The 17,491-nt window shown below is 41.2% G+C and overlaps 1 protein-coding gene across 1 annotated transcript in view; it reads left to right on the forward strand.

The window, feature by feature from the left end:
* The first annotated feature begins 6,396 nt into the window (after positions 1 to 6,396).
* The window catches only part of AMIGO2 (adhesion molecule with Ig like domain 2), a 29,049-nt gene continuing 17,954 nt past the window's right edge, over positions 6,397 to 17,491 (forward strand). The window contains exon 1 of the mRNA XM_054989034.1: positions 6,397 to 6,539. The gene's annotated coding sequence lies outside the window, so the exon portion shown is untranslated. The remainder of the gene's footprint in view (positions 6,540 to 17,491) is intronic.

The following is a 17,491-nucleotide window of genomic DNA, read 5'->3' on the forward strand; positions in this document are numbered from 1 at the left end:
CATGTGCAGGTTTGGGAAGGGAGGGACCTCATCAGGATATAATATCCTTGAGGCCACCCTCCAAAACAGCCATTTTCACCAGAGGAACTGATCTGTGTCATCTGGAGATCAGTTGTATATCCAGGAGATCTCCAGGTCTCACCTGGAGGTTGGCAACCCTATCTTTGGGCACATTTGTTAAACTGTGATCATTGCAAGAGACACTCTAGCATGCTGACAGAGGGCTGCACAGCAGCAACAGGTTCATCTCTGACTGCCTTCTTCTTTCTCTCTCACTGGATAGCAACAGGGTGGCATGACCAGTGGCCAAGCTAGACAGCTCAGGCAGAATCCTACCTAAAGAATGGTTTGAGGGAAAAGTGAGGGAAAGTGGAGTTAACCTCTCTGCTGAGGTTTCCCCTCCCCCGCTCTGTATGAATGGATTACTTCTTCTGTTGGATCTTGTTTTACACTTACCTCTAGTAACACACGCTGTATACAAAATCAAGCGCAATGGAGCTACACTTGTTGACACATCTGGAATGAGCTCTGACTCACAAAAGCTTATGCAAAATCAGTTTGGTTAATCTTTAAGGTGCTCCTTGACTCTTGTATAATTTTGATGCAGGAGGTGTAATTTGGTGTATTTTCTCTTTTTAAAAACCCACAGAAACACTAGAATTAAAAGAAGAGATGTCTCTCACAAATTCAGTAATGCTCCAGAAAGCATTGGAGTTGTAAATTAAGGTTCCTGCTACAACGTAATAGAAACCAGTGTTTGATTTGTTGATATGTACTTCTGTTGTATCATTGGTGAAGCCAGACTTGCTCTGCAGATCAAGAATTCACTTTCAACTCACATTTTATGGATGCAGGGATGGAAGGAAGGATATAAAACAGTTTATATTCCCCTAAGAAAGAAAGAGTGGCCGGTTAATAGCTTTGAGAATGAAGAGGACTGAATCCTCAGTCCTAAATATTTGAATATGAAACTTAAAACAGTTCACTACTAGGCACCTGGAATGAAAATGAGTTCACTCGGTTCAATTATTGGCTTTTTTAATGCAAAGAAATTAAGCCATGCAAAAAGCAAACCAAAAATTGTATTTTATGGATTCATTGTCTCAACAAACTGAAACTGGGTAAAAAAATTCCCTCAGTGACATACCCCCCTTCATGTGCGACAGAATAATTTTTGAATGGCAGTGCTCCTAGACTTATAAAGAGCAGCCAAGTATCGTGTGAAAAATTAGCTTATTTATTTGCTTTATTAAAGAAATCTTGATTCACAGTGGCTTTCTGACAAATGCTTACTAGCTAAGAGTTGTTCTAGAAATAGGATGCCAAGTTGACTGTAAATTCAGTTCTTCTGCTTTATGTTAAAGTGTTTGTTTGTCTGTTCCTTGCTCTTAAACATATTGATTTGGATCCCATAGCTTTCAATGGACGTTTTTAAAATCAGCCTATAAAACCAGTAAAAAACCAAAGAGGAACCATTTGCAAATGTTACTATGAGCTATTGAAGGTGGAAACAAAACATTTGAACCAGCTATAGCTAAGCTTTACCTGATGATATGTTACTATTTTTAGCTACTTTCTTGCAAAATAATAGCTCTACAAGGCAATGAGAGTTCGTGGCAATTAATTTTAAATATATCTTTGTATCATTTGATGGATTCTTTTGTTCTGATCAAAGCACAGCTTTAAAAAAAATCAGTCCCTGTTGATTTTCATCATTTAATTAACTGAAGATAATTCTTTACTACATTAAGACCCAGTGCCTTTTGTATCTGCCTATTTTATTCTTGTATTTATTCATGCCCTGTAGGCTTTTTCGACTTTACCATAGCAATCTTGGGAGGATGGCGTCAGTACTATGTTAGATCATTGATTCCAGAGGTATTTCCTGGATTAGAACTTTCCCTTTCCTATTTATATAACTATGTCTGTGATTCCCTATCAGTGCTGGGGATTTAGGAAGCTTGAAGCTTGTTAGGAATTGAGGATTATTGCTACATACTGAGGCAAATTTATCCTGGTGGTAATTCATATTCTCTCACTGGCTTTACCATAGGAATCATATTGTTTCAAGCCATTTATTTCAGTGTGTTCTTGTGGCTTAGGTTGTCTACATTATTTGAATAACAGCTTGTTTCAATATATTACATGAACTCCAAGAGCCTTTGCTCCTTTTTAAGAATTGCAAGTGGGGGTCAAGGCTCCCCGCGCTGTGTTTAGCACAAGTTGTAAATGCACTGTATGTTGCATATTATGTGGGAATTAGTAAGAGCCGTTGTCTTATGGAAAGATCAAGTTTTGTATGGGAGTAGGGGTGGAGCAGAGCTATAACTTGAGTCAGAAGAAAGAATCTTCACTCTCAGCGCTTATAGCTGATGTCAAATTTTCATTTTCGCATTGTTCTCTACTGTAATAGACAGAGTGGACCTCAATGTGTGAAACAGCCATATTTAGGAACATAAGCTTCTCCGGGGCACACTGGTAGACTAGGCTCTAGGAAACACCAGTATAAATCCCCACACTGCTATGAAAGCTTTCTGGGTGACCATGGGCCAATCACAGCTCTCAGTCTAACCTAACCTTGTTAAAGATAAAATGGGGAGTGTATGTCACCTGAACTCCTTGGAAGATGAGCAGGATTTTTTTTAAAGGTACTAGATAGATAAAAATCTTGGTTGGGACAGGAGACAGGGCATCAGCACATTCATGTGATATGGTTGATTGATAGACTAATACTGTTAATTATCAATATAGTCATTTTCTATTTTCTTTATGCTTTATCAAATTCTGTACCAAATTATTCCAAATTTTCTGCCAAGAAAGGCTAAATTGGGGGGCGGGGAGGAGCTGTGTAGACCACTGAAGCTTTTGTATTGCTGGAAAGCTAGAGTATAAGCACACCTAAAAGACATGTGGCTACCTTACAGTGCATCACACCCTTGGTCTATTAAGGTCAGCGTTGTCTACTGTCAGCAGTTCTTGGGTCACAGGTCAAGGTCTTTTACATCACCTTTTCAAGTGGAGATGCTCCAGGGATTAAACCAAAGACATTCTGCATGCCAAGAAGATGCTCTACCACTGAGTCATGGCCTCTCCCTACAAAGGTTTCTGAAACTTCACTAGCCATTGTCCACATACTTTCAAGATTATCAATATGGCAGGGATAGAACCTTTCTTTTTAAAAAAAAAAAAAAAAAAAGGTTTTGGGTCTGTAGAGGCCGACGTGGTGACTAGATGTCACTGAGCTAAATTGGTTTCTGACTTCATTCAATATCTCTCACCATCTTGTCTTATTTGTGCCAGAAATTAAGCATACAAACTAAGAGATGTTTGCTAGCATGACAGTAAATCTTTATGAAATGTGCATTTTTGCAAGCGTCTACTCAAGCAGGAAGAGCCTGTATTTCTTTTTGTTGTTTGGTTAATTTGGGATACTTCTTGGAGAATTAAGTCACATCACTGCTTTGGTTAATTCTCAGGAATATGGGGAAAGCCCCTACTAGTACAGAAGGCACAGCTGAAGTGAATAACCAGGAAGGGGGGGGGGGGAATCAACATGGAAGACAAACAGCCTACAAGACAGATGGTAATGAAAAGGCAGCCGCAGCAGTGAAGTTCCCTGCTTAACTGGGAAGGAAATCTTCCCCAGCTTGGCTTCCGCCTTGCTATGAAGACTCTGGTATGAACGGAGACAGGGTGCCAGATGCCTCTTATTTGAAAAGCTTGTCCCTTCTTCCAGAACACTCACAGCCCTGGAAACATAACAGGGGGTCTTTGCTTGAATTCCCCTATAGTTCGAGGAAAGTCTGTCACAGAAACAGGATGGAAAAATCCAGTTTCATATGGAACTATAATCCTCTGCCTGCTTCCTTGACAATAAATTCCAATGAACTTGACAGAATGTATCATGCATACGACTGGGCTGCACAGAAGGAAAGACAGAGACTGATTTGAGCCAGAGGTTGATCTGAAGCAATAATACTGTGCCTCTGAGCCTATGCTGAGTGTTCCTCCTTTCATCGGCTAAGTTAACACAGCCAGAACTCATGCGTCAATAAGTAGGCAGCAGTGTTTCCTTATTTTTCAGAAAATGTTAGGAAATTCTACATTAGGAAGCTCCTGGTGGCTTAGCAGCTTACAGATTTCTTCTCTCCCAACAATAGTTCAGCATGGGACATGAGTTATTGTTCTGATTGACTTGCATGCATTCACACACACACAAACACACAGGAATAATCAGCCTTGAAAGCAGAAGGGAGGACCTCATTGCCAACACTATTCCAAAGGAAGCCTGCTGATAATGCACTGGAGAAAGGAGGCGTTGTCTACAAAATTTCACAATTTAGTGAACTACTGAGGTTCAACTGTTCCTCAGTGTATAGCTGCCACTAAAATTTTCTTCTGGGGAGGGTACCATTTGCTGAACCCTGGAGGAAAGAAGGTTCATGTATGGTTGAAGCTGTGCGGATGAGTTCCAACCCTCTGGAAGTGAGATTAATGACAATCTCCCCCACAGATCAAAAAAAATCTACTTCTGTAATTCCATTTTGTGCTGATTCTTTTTTGTACAGTGTTTGTAATGCTTGTCCCATTGCATTGCTTATTATCATGTGATAATAAGCACTGCATCATTATGGGATTTACACCCTGTAATAATCCTCGAGCCTCAGTGAAAAGGGCAGAGTATAAAGAAATAAATGCCAAGGCAGTTTTTGATTTTTTCCTCACAAATATAAAAGGGAATTTACCTTTGAATCTCTTTTGTCTGATAATCTGTAATACAGGAGAAGCATTTGTAATGGAAATGAGCATTCTAGTTAATACTGGTTTTTACATTCACATTACAAACCTGTGTGAAACAAGACTTGCTGTGTCTTAAGGGTAAAATTCTCATCTGGCTTTGTGTTGTGTGTTCCTTTGAAGTTTCTTCCCCTCCTGCATATAGATCGCTACTATGAAATTCTGGAATTTATTTTAACAGATATCCCTCATCTGAGAGCCAGTTTGGTGTAATGGTTAAGAGCATGGGACTCTCATCTGATTCCTCACTTCTCCACTTGTGGCCAGCTGGGTGACCTTGGGTCAGTCACAGCTTCTAGCTCTCTCAGCCCCACCCACCTCACAGGGTGTTTTGTTGGGGGGATAACAACAACATACTTTGTAAACCGCTGTGAGTGAGTGTTAAGTCATCCTGAGGGATGGTACATAAATTGAATATTATTATTATGTTATTATTATTATCTTAAAGGATTTTGTGTCCCTTATATGAGACTCCTGGAGCATAATGGATTGGGAAGTATTATAGTTAATAGTAGCGCAATACTATAATAAACCTCATAATTACAAAATTTGCATACTCAACAATCACTAAACATTTTTTTAAAAATTTACAGCACAATTCCGTGGTTGTTTATTCAGAGGTAAGCACCAGTGAGTTCAACGGAACATGTTTTTTGGTCAAACCTCCTAATGAAAATGTATATCGAATGTTCCTCATTTAAATCCCTCCAGAGGATATTTAAATCGCGAAGGAATTTTGCAGCTCCTCACACAAGCAAATACATGTCGGCGTGCCCCCTCTTAACGACAGGTATCTGAAGTGGTTATGGATATCTGTAACCTCATAAACCAAAGGTCCAAAATATCCGTTGCAAAATATCCAATCCATTGCACGATGACTTCAAATCTCTACCCAATAAGAGTGTATAAGCTTGTAAATGTGCAGCCCAATTCCATGCAAGTTCATTCAGCAGTAAATCTCAGTCGGTTCAGCGCAATTTATTCCTAAAACCTTAAAACTGCAACGTTAGTTTTGATATTCTGATATGGCAGATGCATTCAAGAAGACCCATTTCCTTGTAGGCAGGAAGAGATCGCTACCACCCCCTTTGTTTCTGAGCAACTTTTCTCTGGTTCCCCTTTCTGAAGAAACTCCCCCTGAGGCTGCACAGCCTCGATCTTTCCCGGCGCCTCTTCTCCCCCTCCACGTGCGCCCCCCTACAATGGAGACGGGCAGGGCGGGGGAGGAGAATACGCGACCCTCATCTTGGAAGGCAAAGCGCGATCTTGCTGCAGCTGGAATAGCCTCGCCACTGAGGGATCGTGTTTGGGGGGAGGGAGGGGCGAGGAGACCAGGATAAAAACGCCACCGCCGCTAACTGGAGCGAAGTCCTCCCTGCGCCACCGGACCGCCCGAGACGGTTTCCGTCCAGCTCGGGCTTCTCTTTCCCCTCCAATCCCAACAGCTTTCCATTAAGGCTCGCTCCCTGCCGGCTGCCGTGAGCCAATCCGGCTTCAAGAGGTGGGCGGAGGCGTCGGAGCAGATGCCGGGCGGGTGTCGAGCGGGCGCCCAGTGCGCCGGTCTGCCGCCGCCGCTTCCAGTCGGGCTCCCGCCGGTCTCAAACTTCCAGCGTAGGCAGGGCGCAGGAGCATGCACGGCGGCAGGGCGAGGCAGAGGGGCGAACTCCGCGCGTCCGCTGGGGCGCCACGTCTTCCCTGTCTCCTGCCATGCATCGCTGCCCGCTGAACCTCCGGCATCAGAGGTGAGTTCTCGAGAAGGAGCGACCGCTTGCCCAAAGGGGCGGACGGGCAGTGGGAGATCGCGCGTCCTTGGCTTGTCCCTCGAGGTAAAATTGCACGTTCTGCTTTATGGTGGGGTTTGCATCCTCGTTCGCCCGAGGCTCTGTCCTTTGATTTGGCGTCTAGGTACACGCATACACACGTGGTAGATGCACTAGCAAGCCTCCTGTCGAGGCGAATAGATTCGCTTCCAAGGGAGGGAGAGTGAGTGGTCCGGAAAGGCGCGGGTAAGTCTGGTTTCAGTAAATTCCGGAGTTGCAGGATGCCCGTGGTTTTCATCAATATTGATCCGGATGCATGCCTGAGAACCTGGCAGCGCCCGAGAACGTAACAGCCCTTAGAAGGTCGGGCACCACAATTCCATTGGATCGCTTTGTTCTGAAACTTTGATTGTCAAGCCTCTCTGGCAGCTGTGATCCTGGCACCACATTTCTCCTTTTTCTGAGCAGGGGCAATAAGGAGAGTGCTGGTGTAAAAATGAAAGGGCGGAGTGATAAGGAAAGGAAGTAGAGGAACAAAGACCCCCGGGGGGGGGCGGCGTGATTTTGCGAGAGAAAAATGTCCCCATAGACAATCTAGATGCAGAGTCAGTTCAGACAGTGTGTGAAACTGTGTCTTAGTGTGGTTGTGAGAATGCAGGCTGCTGCGCTAGCAGTGATGACATTGGGTCTATCAAGCCAGGATCTGATACTGGTTCATTAACAAGTTCAAAACTATCAACCCTCCAGGGCTTAATAGTGACTGGTATTTCTCACTCAGTGCCCGTATCCTGCACCTCACCAGTTAGTTTTAGGTTGGTAGCTGTGCTGGGGCGGAGTAGAACAACAAAATTCAAATCCAAGAGCACTCTTGTTGATCTTTAAGGTGCGATTGGACTCAAATCTATATATGAAGTAGTTCAGTTATACCTCTGTAACAACTTGTCGCATCTGCTTATCTTGCTCTGGATTTTATATTAATCCTGCAGCGGAGTTGTAGTCACCCACTCTGAGTGAACTGATTACTCTTTGGATTTCATCTTGTTTTAAATCAGTCTCTCTTTGTAATGTCTCCCCCCCCACACACACACACACCTTTATATTGTGAATATAGAAGCATCAGTCTGATGGATGTACACTTCAGTGCATCTGATGAAGTGAGCTCTGACTCGTGAACGCTTATGCTGGAATAAATTTTGTTGGGCTTAAGGTCCACTAAATTCTTATGGCTGCTATAGACCAACATGATTAGCTGTCTGGATTTATGTTCCATAGTAAATCCTAACTATAGTTCTGCATGAGGTCTGAATGTAGACATCCTAGGTTAATCCTGTGAGTCCGACTGGAGATAGGAAAATACTTCTCGGAAACTGAGATAGTAACAACAACAACAACATTTGATTTATATACCGCCCTTCAGGATGACTGAACACCCACTCAGAATGTTTTACAAAGTGTGTTATTATTATCCCCACAACAAAACACCCTGTGAGGTGGGTGGGGCTGAGAGAACTCCAGAGAACTGTGACTACCCCAAGGTTACCCAGCTGGCTTCAAGTGGAGGAGTGGGGAATCAAACATGGCTTTCCAGATTAGAGTCCCGCGCTCTTAACCACTACACCAAACTCGCTCTCAGTTTAGATGAGAGTTTAGATAGTGGTAGTTTGCACACAGGATATACATCCTGTATTCAAACTACCACTTTCTAAATGGTAAAGATCCATGTTGTATGTAGTCCTGTGCCTTTTATGTGAAATATGTGTACGGTCTTTAGGGGACAAAATTAGGATTTACATGTAGAAAAAAAACTGGTATGAAAATATGCAAATATTTTTATTCATACAAAGAAATTCAAAGAAATCAAAATTATTCTGAAAGATAATATAGTAAATACAGAGCTCTGCAGTCTCCTAAGCAGGCAACTGCTACTTGTACTTTTTTTGTTAACACAAAAGGAAGTTTAAAAATGCTCCTGTACTTAAATGTTAATTGTTTTGGTTCATGGGATTAATCAATGAATAGCCCGGTCCTAAACACGTTTCAGTCAGTCCCATATGCTAAGTTTTGCAACCTAGAGCTTTAATCACAGATTAGAATTTGCCCCTCAATTAATTGGTAGGGCTGATACTCAAGGACATATTTCGTAGATTTATCCACTTTCTCTTCCTTGTGCCAGATTTAATGGACAAGTACCATAAAGTTGGCTTTTCTTCCAGCTACCTTTTTCTGCTGGTAGGAAGCAGCTGAAACATACAATATTCAATGTCAGTATGTTATTTGTATGCAGGATTCCCCACAGCATTTTGATAAGCATTCTATATTCCTGGTTGCAAAATTATGAAAAAACCTACTAAAATGCCATTCTAACAGAGTAGCAGGTGTCTGTTTATAAAATATTAGTTATTTGACACTTGAGTAACTGCACTCTTCCTCAAGAGTCTAATGATAAGCAAAGATCTTTAAATGGAATAGTGTAATTGATTAAAAATCAAATGAATACAGACCTAATACATTTGTAATTGGCTGACTAACCCAGGGCTAAGGAAAAATGCATTTTAGATTTGCATGTATCAGCACCAGTTTTCTCTGTGGCTGAGAACCCAGACACCTGGGATTTGATCATCCTATCAAAATCCAGTCTCTGCAGCTTGAGACTTGCCAAGGTCATTTTTTTCCTGTAGTTACATGCATGGTTTCCTGCTACACAGTCCTTCCCCTGTCCTCGTATAAAGAAACGGGGGTTTGTTACACCTGTGATGCTCATTTGGACATGTAGAATATTTACTGGCCCAGAGCTATGATGGTGGTTTGTTTAAAGAACAAACAGATCAGCAGACACTGCTGCCGATAAAATCTGTATAGTGCATACATGGAGATTAGTGGTGTGCATTACAAAACTCCTGAGCCAAAAATATACATGAAAATTGCTGTTTTGGGTCATTATTGTGATTTTCTGGAATGGTAACCCAGTCTGAGATGCTGGGGAATTATGAAAGCCCCTGCCCCCAACTGTGCTATTTTTCATGTTCAGGCATCCTGTATTTCTTTGATTCTACTGATTTCCTGGGCAGCGGCCCAGGGAAGGGGCAACCCAGTGTCTGACAAAGCTGCAGTTCTGCTTATACCTTCTCCTTCCCTCCCTTCTTGGTGGGGGCAGACCTCCTCCTTTTTCCTCTGCAGACGGGATGGCTGGGGCACTTTGTTTAGTGGCCTATAGAATTGGACTCCTTTGTCCAATGTGCTTGAAACTTGGAGGTTCTTTAGTGGTCAGGTAGCCCGATCTCCCCTGCAATTTCGCTGTCATTTAGTTGAAAAACAGCACCCCCCCTCCCCCACAAAGTCTCCATGGGGAATAATGGAAGCACTGCAGTTATCCTTTTTACTTTCCCTTCCTTACTTTGTGAAAGAATGTAAATTACAGACCACAATGAGAAAGGATGGCAAACCCAGAGTTTCACCAGAAAGATTAGAAAAGCTATTGTCAGTCACTGTAACAATAGGAAAATGAATAACATTTATTTATTTATTTATTTAATGTCATTTATCACTGAGATTAAAGGTGGATTACACAGTGTGAGATTAGTACAGTCATTATCAAGGACAATTTCATAAACCATGCCATAGAGTAAATAAACACTAGTTTACAAGGATATAACATTAGCAAGAATCCAATACAAAGTTGAAGAAATGCTGAAACAGAACATAAGCACTTCTAGCAATGCAGACATGCTTTTCTTTTTAAAATGCCAGTGATTGACACCACCCCCCTCCCCCAATTGGAATAACTGGAGAGAAATGTGACTGTGCCAAGAGGCACCTAAAATTGAACCACTTTGCTTTGTTTGGTCTGCTTGAAACTTAAGGGGTCTCTGTATTAGGAGGAGTATGTTCTGCGCAAATATGGTGCCATTAGTTTTATAAATAGCTGTCCTAGACCTTGAATGTATTCTGCAATGAAAATAATGATCCCAAAATTTCAGAACCTGAAAAACCACATGAATTTGAATCCCAAACTGGTAATGTCCTACCCAAAAATCAGCAATCACAGCAACATGATGTCCCTTCCCCAAATCTTGAATCCAAAATTATAACAACTTTTTTTCTCGGCGTGCACCACTAATGAATATGGCTTACATAATGTCAGACCATCAACTGATTGAGTGGCAGAACTGTCCATGGTTTCAGAGAAGATTCTTTCTCCATACCTGCTACCTGAGATTATTCAACTGGACATTTCCAGGAACTGAAAATTGGGACTTACACATATCACATGTAGACTCTAGAACCTAGCCAAATTCCTATCCTAAAGATTCAATTTCCCATTCACTGCCTCAAAGAGGTATTTTGTGTCATATAACACCATTCAGTGTCAATAATGGTACACTGGAAGCTTTCAGTGCACGCAGATGTCTGCTTCCATGTATGAGTAGGGCTTTCTAGGATCAAGTGTTTTTTAAAAAAATATCTTGGAATCAGTTCTTTTTTTTTTTTAACTTTTTATTTTGCATTTTTATATAACTTTTTCCAAAACTACAAATAACCAAATTAAACAACAGCATAATGGGCAATACATGGAAGAGATGAAAACCTTGATGTTTTAACAAACAGCCAATATTAACATTGAAAACAGTACACTGAGTATAAGAAGTCACATTATAGCAAAGAAGCTAAGTGTATGTAAATCTACGTTAGGTAACTGATTGGTATTATGACAATAGGTTAAAAATGGTAGCCATTGTACAAGAAAGCACGATTGATATTGTGGATTATCTAAGCCTTTAAGGTGATCCGCTATTTTTTCCATTATGAAAATGTCCCATAGTTTTCTGAGCCATTGTGATACACTTGGAGTTTTTTCCTGTCTCCAGGTTGAGGCTAAAAGCAATTTTGCCGCAGCAATCAATAAAAATATCTTGGAATCAGTTCTCAGGGATCAAGGCGTATGTATGTTAAATAGATTTTTAAACCTTTCTTGTGACATCTAAATAACGTTCTCCCAATTCTCCCTCTCTCAAAATAGATATACTGATGCTTATCTTCCCTTACTTCCTCAAAAAACATTATCACATTCTTTGCAAGATATCTCAAAAACAGGGAGTTTAGAATGAAATAGGACATTGAAAATGTTCATGTAAAGTTCCATACATGAAACTGTGAAAAAATTATTCTGAGCACAGAATAAGCATTGTAGTGCTGGGGGAAGAATTAGAACAGTTTCCCAAGAAGAGGTCACAATTCAGCCACAATTAAACAGAGAGACAGTGTTATGAAGTGCTTAGAATAGTGGGTTAGGATCTGGGAGACGTATGTTCGAATCCCTACTCTGCCTTGGAAGCTTGTTGGGTGACCTTGGGCCGGTCACACATTCTCAGCCTAACTTACTTTATAGGGTTGTTGTCAAGATAAAATGGAGAAGAGGAGAACAATGTAAACGGCTTTGGGTCCCCTTTGAGGAGAAAAGTGGGGTATAAATGAAGTAAAATAAAATTAAAATCTCATGGATTTGAAATAAGAGATTTGAGTATAAGCTTAGTTCTGCTATTGAAAACAAGTTTGGCTGGTTTATGGTCAGCTAATGCTTCATTAACTAATTGTGTCTTTGGAATCTACTCTGTATTTGTATTCTTTGTGGAATATAATCTCAGTAGCAGCTCTAGCTGTATGTAGTGTGTATTGTCTGTTGAGATTTCAGTTACTTCCATTTCAAACTGCATATGGTTTCTTTGTGCTTTGTTAAGAACAGTGGCTCCATGGTTTTCCTAATCATATGGTTATTTCCAATAGATTTGTCAAATTTGCTAGTTTTTGAGAGGGGAGGCAGTCCTATCAACAATTTTCAGTGGCTTATCTCATTTTCTCCCTATATGTTTTCCTATTTGTTTTTAGCAGATTCAAACTGTTCAGTATATTCAGCCTTTGTTTTATTATGAATATGCAGATGTACATGAAATATTGACATAAGAATATATAGCTATGTTACTCCTAAAATTATGTGAAACATCCTTTATGACCAGCATGAGGAAAGGCCTTGAGCATGCTCCTTGCCCCACCACCACTGCCAGTATCTCTTGGCCGCTTGGGTAGACAACTGGCCCTGTGTGCTGAGTAAAATGTTCTGGTGTGCCGTTGCTCAGTACTGATCCTGGGAGTTCTTACCCTGATTTAGAACTTACTAATGAGAAGAATGATCAGTATTCACTAATAAATCCATGATATAATCCTTGACAAAAAATAATATTGTTGCTAAATTTCCGTCTGCCAGGGTAACAGGCATGCCAGTGTAATGGCTTTACACTGACATATAGATACTACGTGTGGCATGAGGGGGGAAAACAGATGTTAGTCAAAATCATATGCTTAAAGCTCAGTACTATTCATGTGAAAGAGGTGATGCAACTTAAAATGGGGACCACCAGATTACCATCCCCTCCCTCCTTGCCCCCCCCCCCACACAGTAGGAAGTTAGATTTCCACCCAATCACTGTCCAAAGTTAATGGTATATAAGCTAGATCAGGGAACTGATCTCTCCTATTAAAGCATGCAGAATATATTACTATCTAGAAAGGAGTGCTCTACTCTGGTAGAAGGACCCTTTGCACACACAAGAATTGGGCAGGCTAACAACAAATACAAGAAGGGCAAATCACTGATACTTGTTTTTTTTCCCCAGAATCCTTACAGATTCCTGGTCTCTGGATTCCAGGTATAAACATCCCCACATGCCTCTGGGGCTGCAAAGACAAGGCACATCACATAGGTAACCCAAGGGAGGGAATATCATGTCTCAAAACTATATGTCTGTGTATCTTTCATCCAGCCCACCTTAATCACCCCGATAAGAGATGGATAGACAAAGCATCACATACCTCTGGCCGTGGAGTATCTTTTTCCTGCACCCACTCCCACAATTAGAAAAGCTCTATCCTTGCTCAACAATCTTCCTTTATTCAACTGTCAGGAACAAATGTGGCTTGCAGAGAGACCATGTGGTGAGTTGCAGGAAAGGCATCTTTATCCATAAACTTGCAAATGCTGATGAACTCCCACCAATGTTGATACAGTGGGAATAACCCCAATACTGTGCTTTCCTAATTGTCACTGTTAGCCAAGCACCCACAACAAAGATGGTTTAATGGAACATAAATGGTAATTGTGCAAAGAAACAGAGTGGAAGTGGTCCTGGATGGAATAGAGGGAGCTGAGCAAGATGAAAGCCCAATGGAGGATAAGCAAGAACTTAAATGAGGCCATTAGTCTTTGCACTACTTGCTCTAATTGGTTACAACAATGCACTGTCTAAGCTACATGCATGCGCCTTTCACCATCCCTTCTCCTGGGAGACTGTAGCCTGTTGTGGATTCATAGGAAAGATACCAATGGAGTCAGCCTAGACACTTCCTCTCGGCCTCATTACAGATCTGGTTCGCTGTTGGGACTAAAATGGCCTTTTCAGTCTGTTTCCCTAGCAAAAGGTTGCTCTTATTTCCCAGACTCTGGCACAGGAAACGTAGCTCCCAGCTGACACAAGCCAAGTGCAAGGTCCAGCAGAGCTGAGGCGCTGGCTTCTCCTTCCTTCCCTCCTTTTTGAGTGTGGAGCCCTTTTTTCTCGGGGCTCATAGACTTGGACTCCTTGGTCCAATTCACTTGAAACTTGGGGAGTCTTTAACAGAAAGACAACATAGCTTCCCAGCCATTTTGATGCCCTCCCAAAATCTCCCATATAGACTAATGGTAGACTGTGGTCCTTTTGGGTGTGGAGCCTTTTTTCCTTTGCAAGTAAAATGGCTGGGGGCACCTTGTTCAGGGGTCCTCAGAATTCAGTCTCCTGGTCCAGTTTGCTTGAAATATGGGGGTTATTTAGTGTAAAGGAAGCACTACCTCAGCTGCAGTTTTGGTGTCACTTGTGTCAAAGACAGACACTCCAGTCTTCCCCCCAAAGACCCCCAAATGGAATAACAGCAGAGCTGCAGGATGGGACTGGGAGGTTTTCTTCAAAGGAAGCCTTCTCCACTTTGTAAAGGGGGGGGGCAGGCCACAGCAAGGAAAGCTCACACTGAGTGATTCTGCACACGTTGGATAATGCACTTCCAATCCTCTTTATAGATCATTTGGAATGGGGTTTTTTGTGTGCGGAACAAATAATCCACCTCAAACGATTGATAAAGTGCATTGAAAGTGCATTATCCAATGAGTGCGGAATCAGCCACTCACAAAGATTTAAATTTCTTTTAATTGTTAGTCATTGTAAGACTAGGAAAATGTAATAAATTCAGAGAATGGCCAGCCAGCGCTCTCCTGCTAGGCCATTACTTGACCGCCATGATCCCCGTCCCCAAGGAGTCCGTGTGGAGAAGTGTGTCTGTGCCAAGAAACACTGAATATGGAATCCTCCTGTTAATGCTGCTTTCAAACTTAGGGGGTCTTTAGATTAGAGGGATGGCTATGATTCATGCAAATTGGGCGCCATTATTTTTATAAACAGCTGCCACAGACCCGCATATATACATTCCTTTTGAAAATAATGTTCCTGAAACTCTAGAACCCCCCAAATATACACAGATTTGAATCCTACCCAAAAGCAATCATGGTAACCACCACCACCCTTCCAAAATTATTTCTTGGAGCACATTGTTGAACTGCTATTTATTAATATCAGTTGTATTCTCCAAAACAAATACTATTACTGATGAAGTTCTGGCTGATGGCTTCTTATATTCTTGATTTTGACCTGAACCAGAAATAACTGATCTCTATGACGTAAATAAAATAAAATAAATAAATAAATAAAACTGCCTTGGACTTAGTTCTGCCATATGATAATGGAGTGACATTCCATGACCCTTCATCATGAAATGAAAAAACAAAGGGACAAAAAGAGGTTTCCAGCTCATGAACCCAGTGAGTTAAAAGGCAGGATATAAATATTTTAAATAAAAGTGTTAAATATTCCTGTTCGTTACAATTTCTTATACATTGTTAAAACTAACCCCCAAATAAATTTCTACATATATAATTTAGCTCATAACTCCTGCCATGCAGTGTTGCATTGTGTAGATAATGAAAGCAGTTTCTTCCTGTCTGACATAAACTATCTGACATAAACTATACAGTTGTGATCCAAACTGAAAAGTCCTGTGTACATATAATTTTTGAATAGCACACATGTATATATCTGTAGCATAAAATATTATTGTCCATACACACTATTTTATACTTTCACTATCCTGTCTTCTTCCCTCTAAAAACATGTTCAGTACAAATGAGCTACCCATAGCTGTTTCTTTTATATGATAATAAAATTGGTCCTGAGCCTGAAATAGATTTTCCAAGGATAATATCTACTGAATCTCATAAAAATGTGTAGGCGTATGTTGCTCATTACATTGCTCTAATGCATATAGTATATTAGCAACACCAGGTGTACGTAACTCTATGCTAGTCCTAGTTTTTTTTTTTCCCCCTACCTTACTTAAGAAATTTTTAATAAGTTGACTCTGTGAAGAATGTTTTAAGTAAAAATGTTGATTATGAATCTGGACATTTTAGAACTTCTAGAACCAGATGTACAGTGATTGGTATGTGTAGATGCAATATTAGGTTTATATATTTGGGGTAGTATAAAAATAGGAACCTGAGGAAATAATTGAGTAGAAATCTGAATCCATCTTTAAGATATCTAGATACTAACATTTTTCTAAATGATAGATAGGCGTGGTAGATCATGAGCCAGTATGTAAGGTAGCCACAGTATACTTAAATATAATAACAACACTATTATAACAAACTTACTATGGAGTTGCCCATACGCAAGTTGTGTCATGTTTTTGTTAAAAACGAATGTTCTGGCTTGTGTCTCAAAGTCATGCCAGTCTTTAGGTAGCACTCCTGCGATCCCGCCCTGATGGCTGCCATTATGCTAGGTTTTACATTATATACCCTGTGCTTTTGCAGCAACAACCTGAAAGGCATAACAAGAGCAATGGAGAAGAGAGCTAACATAGCAACAATGATGACCACTCCCACTGAATCCTCCTTCCCATCAGTCACTGTGTTACTCTCAGTGATGTCTTCATATTAGCCACATGTTGACTCACCAACGCAGCTCATGCTGAGATTACAATCCTCTGTGTGTTTTCTAGGGAGTAACACTCACTGAACATAATGAGATTTACTCCTGAGTAAATATATGCATGGAATGGCTGAGAAGTGCTCATCGTGTCCCCTGAAGCTAACTCCATTGCTTAGTGGTTAAGAAAAGGAACACATTCCGAGGCTCCCATCAAACAAGGGTCTGTATCTTCTGGCATTTCAGACAAAGAGAGCAGCAGAATAGCTTTTTGCCAGAAAAACAGGCAGGATCACACATGAAATAGAGTTTTACTGCAGCCGTAGCGATCAGCCAATTTTATACTCTGTAGCCTACAGAGATATGAGAAACTTGAGGGTGGTAATGTGTAATGGGCAACAACTGCAACAGATTTTTAGATGCTCTGCAGACAGTCCCTTAGAATGCCTGGAGGGGTGGAGGGAGGGGAGGTTTAAGTCTCTCCTGATAACCTCTTCATGTCTGTGGGTATTCTCTGGGTTTTTTTCTGTCTAATCTGGATAAATTTAATCGGCATTCAAAATGGCACGGAGCAGCTCACTGCTGTGAGCCACCCACCCCCAGCCCTTTAAAGAGCATTTTTCAGTTCTCTTGAGCCCAGCTGTTCTATTGCAGCATGACTTAGTAAAAAGGGGGGGAAAGGAGGGAGTTCTGGGCCTTGTGGGGGTCCTGGTGAAATCACCTTTGTGTCTGCTTTGTGCAGGAGTGACAGGAAAAGAGGGAGGAGTGGCAGGTGGCTGGTGCAGCAAGCAAAACATGAATAGTGGTATGGAGATGCCATTCCTGTCTGCTCCCATACTGCTGGCTGCTGAGCAGGGACATGTTTTTACA

Source organism: Eublepharis macularius, chromosome 9, assembly GCF_028583425.1.
Source record: "Eublepharis macularius isolate TG4126 chromosome 9, MPM_Emac_v1.0, whole genome shotgun sequence".
Lineage (NCBI taxonomy): Eukaryota > Metazoa > Chordata > Lepidosauria > Squamata > Eublepharidae > Eublepharis > Eublepharis macularius.